This window comes from Trichosurus vulpecula, chromosome 4 (assembly GCF_011100635.1).
Source record: "Trichosurus vulpecula isolate mTriVul1 chromosome 4, mTriVul1.pri, whole genome shotgun sequence".
NCBI lineage: Eukaryota > Metazoa > Chordata > Mammalia > Diprotodontia > Phalangeridae > Trichosurus > Trichosurus vulpecula.
In genome coordinates this window covers 248,586,212-248,592,636 of record NC_050576.1, presented here as the reverse complement: position 1 = coordinate 248,592,636, position 6,425 = coordinate 248,586,212, and the positions used below count along the sequence as shown (strand labels likewise).

The 6,425-nt window shown below is 39.4% G+C and overlaps 1 pseudogene; it reads left to right on the top strand.

The window, feature by feature from the left end:
- The first annotated feature begins 4,861 nt into the window (after window positions 1-4,861).
- Window positions 4,862-5,631, top strand: LOC118848559 (annotated as a pseudogene).
- The last annotated feature ends 794 nt before the right edge of the window (window positions 5,632-6,425 follow it).

Genomic DNA, 6,425 nt, shown 5'->3' with positions numbered 1-6,425 from the left:
CATGCATTATACTTGACCCATGTAGCTGGATCTATGCTAAAATATCCCAGGGTAAAAACAAAAATGAAAGAAAGATCAATCATGTGAGTGTAATCTCTGTAAGATGCCCAGGCCAGCATGCAAACATTTGGTCATCAGGCATCATCTACCCCAAATCTCCAGATGATTGGAGGCATTTTTTTCACCTTTTATTTGGGTGTTTTGGTGTTGTGCAGCTCTTAGCCAGAATCCAACTCATTTTTTAAAGCTCTTCTGTTGCATCGTTTCTGTGATATTACTTTAAATCAAAGTATTAGAATCATAAATTACCAGTTGTAGGGCACCTTAGAGGTCATGTAGTCCAACATCCCCCTCCCCAATTTTATACATGAGGAAACTTGGACACAGTGAGGATTAATGACTTGGTCATTAAGGTCAGTCAAACAGCACTGTCAAATTCAAAACCAGGTTGTCTAATTCAATAGTTGGTACTCTTTCCATTATAAGACATCATCTTATAACCCTAATGAGATCATATGCATGCTGAAGAACTGAGGTGAATTAAACTTGGCAGAACTCTTAGAGAGCAACTAATCCAAATGCTATCACCAAATGAGCCTCTGTGTGGAAAGAGCTTTGCAAACCTTAAATGGCTAAATCAAAGCTAACTATTCATGTTTGCAGATGGGGAAAGTGAGGCACAGGCAGGTCTAGGTTATGCAACTAGTTAGTGGGACTAGCTTGGACTAGACTCAGATCTCAGAATCCTTAGAGTCCTTTTCACTTTGTAACTACCTCAGGGCAGAGGAAAGTATGATTCGGGATTTGAAATGTACTTTTATTGATCTAATAAACAGTTATTAAAAAAGAAAAATGGTTAAAAATCATATTTTAAGTTTAGGAAAGATGATTTAAACTTACTATTGTGTAATTTGATTTATTACTGGAAACCTACGATTTCATTGCTATGGGGAACTCTTGTTGAGTAAATTTCCTCCATCAGATCATTGGGACCTACTCTGAGGCTTGCAGTCTTAAGGAAAAGCTGGGGTCACTAAGAAGTAGGCATAACTCGAATAGAGGTCTTACTCTGAAGCCAGCTTTCTTTCCATTCTACCACATATGCGGTCTCTTGATTTTAAATAAATCAGTTACCCAAATGGTAAAAATTATCTTGGTTCTGCATAAAGGCCTGAAAGAGAAACATCCAGTGCTTACTTATATCTTTGATTTATCTGCATAAGACTTATGGTCCTCATATGTCTCTTGTTTGCAACTCTCATATTCAATTTAATTTTTTAAAAACATTTAAAAATATTTTAGGCTCAACCACCAGAACACGAATACAGAATAGAGAAAAGAAGCGAAAAACATATTATAAACTTAAATGTTGGAACTCAAATACAATGTAAGAAAGAAAAAAAGCATGTCATGTGCATAGCAGAACATAAGAGAGGAATCAAATTATGTAATAATTTTCATTTTAAGAAAGCCTGTATGATAAATACTGCACAGTGTGTTGAGAACTGTCCATCTTTTCTTTGCTTCCTTGTAAATTTTCTTTTGTTCTCTATTGTGAACTTTCTTACTTTGTTCTCCCCTCCCCCCAGGCTTCAATTAAGTTTGGATGTATTTCTCTATAACTATAGATATATACATACACATATACATATATACATACATATATAGACATATACTTTCCCATACAAATTCTACTCCTGATTTTTGTTTTTATGTTTTTGCCTATCTCTTGTTTCCTATCCCTCCTGCCTCCTCTACTTTACTTCTACCTGCTACCTTGCCCTCCTATTAATTGCCTACCCCCCTCCAAAGATCCCTCCCCTATCCTCCCATTCCCATAAATCTAAATAACCTTCTATACCCCCCTTTTACATATTCCCTCATCCTCCTCTCTAAAGATCCCTCCCTTGTTCTCTCCTCCCTCCCTATGCCTCTACTGTTTTATTTCTTCTGAATTTAGAAGACTTTTATACTCTTCTAAATATAAATATTAAACCCATTCCTGATGAAAGTAGGTTAAGAGAACTACCAGCCCTCCTCCCACACCTAATTCCTCTGCATCAATTCTTCCTCTTGTACCTCATTTGTAGAAAATAAATCTTTTTAGCCATTCCTAAAAGGTTTAAATTTTTATATTCATGTCATACTCAAATTTACCCCAATCTTTCTTATGAGCTACCCAATTATTAACAAGAATCTTAGACATGCATTTTGCATATATAAAAAGTAAACAGTCTGTTCTTATGAATCCCTTACAATCAGTCTTTGGTATGTATCTTATGTTTTTCTTGGCTCTTGTATGTCAAATTTATTAATTTCAGGTTCTTTTTTTTAACAAAGTCTTGAAAATCTGACAGTGGCCAAATGTCTATTTTTTTAAAATTCAGAATTATGCTTAACTTTGCTGGGTATGATTTTCAGCCAGAGCCCCAGTTCTCTTGCTCTTTGACATATAGGGTTCTGTAACCAGAGTGACCTTTGTTTTCTTTGAGTGACTCAGCTTACCTCATTGAACCTCGCTAGGCACTAGGGGCTTATCTTCCAGGGCAGGAAGCCCAGAAACCATGTCTGGAAGCAGAGAACTTCCTGTGTGATGAGTCATGGGGCTGGCTGAGGGGAGGTGTTGACTCCAGAGCCATGCCCTATTGGGTGTTAACCTAGTCTACGCTAGAGGGAGAGGCCAACTCAAAAACCAATCAGCCCCAATCATTCAGGCAGTGCTTGATGATGTCAAAAACTCTATAAGAGGGGAGAGGACAGCTTGAAAAGCTCTCTTTCCTTTTCCAGTTGGCGTGGGAGCAGTGGGCAGCATGACTCTGGGCCAGCCCTTGCTCTTGGGCCGAGCCCAGATGTTGGTAACTATGAATTGTATTGGGTCTGTCTGTTGATATTTGTAATTTGTTTGTATTTTGGTTTTGAGGTTCAGGGTGCTGGTTTGTTTTCCCCCGAACTAAATGAATGTCCTGAACTTCAGGGTGCTGGCTGTTTGTTCCCCTGAACTAGCTGAATAAATCTGTATTTGGCCTGTCTGTTGATGCTTGCCTGTATGCTCCCGTGAACTAACTGAATGCTAGCGTTTTTTTCCCTGAACTAAATGAATGTTGTCTGTATGCTAACTGAATGCTGGATTAAAGTAAGCTCGTCAACCCCTTCACCATGCTTTCATTGTTTAAGCAGATAAAAAGAACCTGTGCTTTTCCGGCATGCCAGCAGCCTCCTGGGTGCTGGCTGTAGGGGGATCTTACATCCCCACAGAAGCTTCTAGCTGGGTTGTTAAAACAGGTTCCAAGACTGGTGGTCCTTTAATGTCTCTGCTACTTGGTCTTGTGTGATTCTCATGGAGGAACCATCATATTCAAATTGTTTTAATCTTGATGCTTTTAATATTTTATCCTTGAGCTGGGGGTTTTGGAATTTGGCTATGATATCCCTATGGGTTTGCCTTATAGGATCTCTTTTAAATGGTGATTGATGATTTTTTTCTATTTCTACTTCCCCCCCTTGTTCTAATGCTTCAGGATAATTTTCTCTAATTATTTCTTGTATTATTGTATCAAGATTCTTTTTTTGATCATAACTTTCAGTTACTCCAATTATTTTTTATGTTTTCTCTTCTTGACCTATTCTCCAAGTCTGTTGTTTATCTTATGCTTCCCTTTCTCTTCTATTTTTTCAGTATTCACATTTTGTTTAATTATTTCTTGATCTCTTATAATTTCACTGGCTTCATCTTGCCCAATTCTGATTTTCAAGGTGTCATTTTCTTCCTTAAAATTCTGGATCTCCTTTTCTAATTGGTTGACTTTCCTTTCATAATCTTCTGTTTTTTCTTGGATTATTCTTATTTTTTAAAGTTTTCTTTCTTTTTAAAATTTTTCTTTTTGGTCAGGTGACCATTTGATGTTACTATTTGGAGGTTTCTGTATTTTAATATCCTCCTCTGAAAATGAACCTGGTCTTCTCTATTCCCATAATAGCTTTCTATGGTTGGGTTCTTTCTCTTTTGCCTGCGCATTTTTCACAGTAATAGGTTAATTTTTGTAATCACCTCTAGCCCTGGAAGTATGGGGGATGGTGACTCTTGCCTCAGATCTCAGTTCTCCCTGCTAGCCTGGAACCAAAGCCAAACCTCCAACCTCCCGTAAGTGCCCACCACCAGGGGCTTTCTGCCCCACTGCTTCCTCAGTCACCCGGTATGTGCTCTTTCCTTCTTGCCCCGGCAGCTCTTTGCAGCACAGTTGGGTCTGGCGTTCCTTGTCAATAGAGGTTCCCTTGATCTTTCCTGGGCTCAGAAGCCCAACTCCTCCCACTATCCCAGGGGCAAAAGTTCTTGTGACTGGGGAAGAGGCAGCGTCTCAAACCAACTAACTCCGGGGCTTGCTGCTCGTTGTTTAAGGGGAGGCGTTTACTCTTTACAGGGACCAAACTTGGGATTTTTCTTCTTATCTTCTCAAATTGTGCCAGGAAGACCCCAGTTGTACCCCTATTCTTATTTATTTGTTTGCCTTAAGGTGCTTTTTTTATCTCTTCCGTGGGGGAAATTCTTGAGAGCTTGGAATTCTCTGACCTACTCCACCACCTTCCCAGAATCCTCTCCCTAATTTAATTTAGCTCAACAAGCTGGGCCATTGCCAGTCATTTTGACCTGTGTCTTGCCACGGAGTCTGATAACTAAGGCGGAGACAGTGAGGCTGATGCACAGCTCTGCCTCACTTAAATCCAATTTATTTGCAAGTCAAGACATCCTCCTCCTAATGTCATTGGTCCTCTTCAAGAATGAAGGGGGAACCCTATACGTTCGAATTCTTCTATACAACATGACTAATGTGAAAATATGTTTAACAAGAATGTTTTGGCTCTTTCCCATGGCAGGTTTGAAGTGGGTGGTTGTGCAAAGATGAAGCTCAACATCTCTTTCCCAGTAACTGGCTATCAGAAACTCATTGAAGTCGATGATGAGAGAAAGCTACAGAGAAATGGATGGCCACTGAAGTTTCTACTGATGCTCTGGGTGATGAATGGAAGGATTATGTGTTCCAAATCTCTGGTGAGAATGACAAACAAGGCTTACTCCTGTAGCAGGGTGTTTTGGCTCACAGCCTGCTGCTCAGTGAGGGCGGTTCTTGCTATTGCCCTGGAGGAACTGGAGAAAGAAAACATAAATGTTAGGGGCTGTATTGTGGATGCCAACCTGAGTGTCCTCTACTTGGTTATCATGAAGAAAGTTGAGAAAGATATACCAGGACTGACAGATAAGACTGTGCCTCATCGCCTGGGGCACAAAAGAGCTAGCAGCATCCGGAAACTTTTCAACTTGACCAAAGAAGATGATTTCTGGCAGTATGTTGTGAGAAAGCCTCTCAACAAGGAAGGTAAGAAACCCAGGACCAAGGCTCCTAAAATTTAATATCCGGTGACTCCCTGTGTTTTGTTTGCAGCACAAATGTAGATGAATTGCTTTGAAGAAGCAATGTACCCAGAAGAACAAGGAAGGAACAAGCAGCAGAATATGCTAAGCTTTTGGCCAAAAGAATGAAGGAGGCTAAAGATAAACAAGAACAGATAGCTAAGAGACATCGTCTGTCTTCCCTGAGGGCCTCCACCTCGAAATCTGAGTTCAGTCAAAAATAAAATTTCTAAAAATGTGCTAGAAATAAATAACTTTTGTCAAGTGAAAAAAAAAGAATGTGTATATAGAACCTATATAGGATTGCATGCTATCTTGGGGAGGCGGGAGGGGAGGGAAGCAGAGAAATTTTAAAACTTGTGGAAGTGAGTGTTGAAAACTAAAAATAAATAAATTGATTGTGAAAAAAAGAATGAAGGAGGAACAACAGCAGCTCAATAAGCATTAATTAAGCACCTCCTTTCTGTAAGGCACGGGGCTAGGTGCTGGGGATACAAAGAAAAATGGAGGGGGAAAAGGCTCTTCCTTCTAGGAACATGTAATTCATTGGGGGCACACAGTTTATTATGGATAAGTCAATACAAGGTGGTTTAAAGAGGAAGAGAGCTTTAACAATTCAGGAAAATTTTGTGAGTTGTGGGGAGAGTGTGGTGTCACCTTAAAATAAATTGAATGTTCTGAGAGATAGGGTTGAGAAAGGAGTATGATCCAGTGTTGGGGGATGGCTCACATGAATATGTAGGGACCAGAGATTTTATGCTCAAACATTGATCATCCTTCTGGATTCCCAGATGAAACCACCCTTCCCTGGCTATGACTCTCCTGTGTTTTCTCCCTCTATTAGAATATGACTTTCTTGAGGGAAAGTGTGATTTTGTTTTTGTTATCTGTATCCCTAGCATTCAGTACAGTTCTTGGCAGATAGTATGGGCTTAATAAATGCTTTTTCATTCACGCATTTATTAATGTATTCATTCATTCCAAATAGGCATCTACATCAAGCAATTAAAAAAATAAA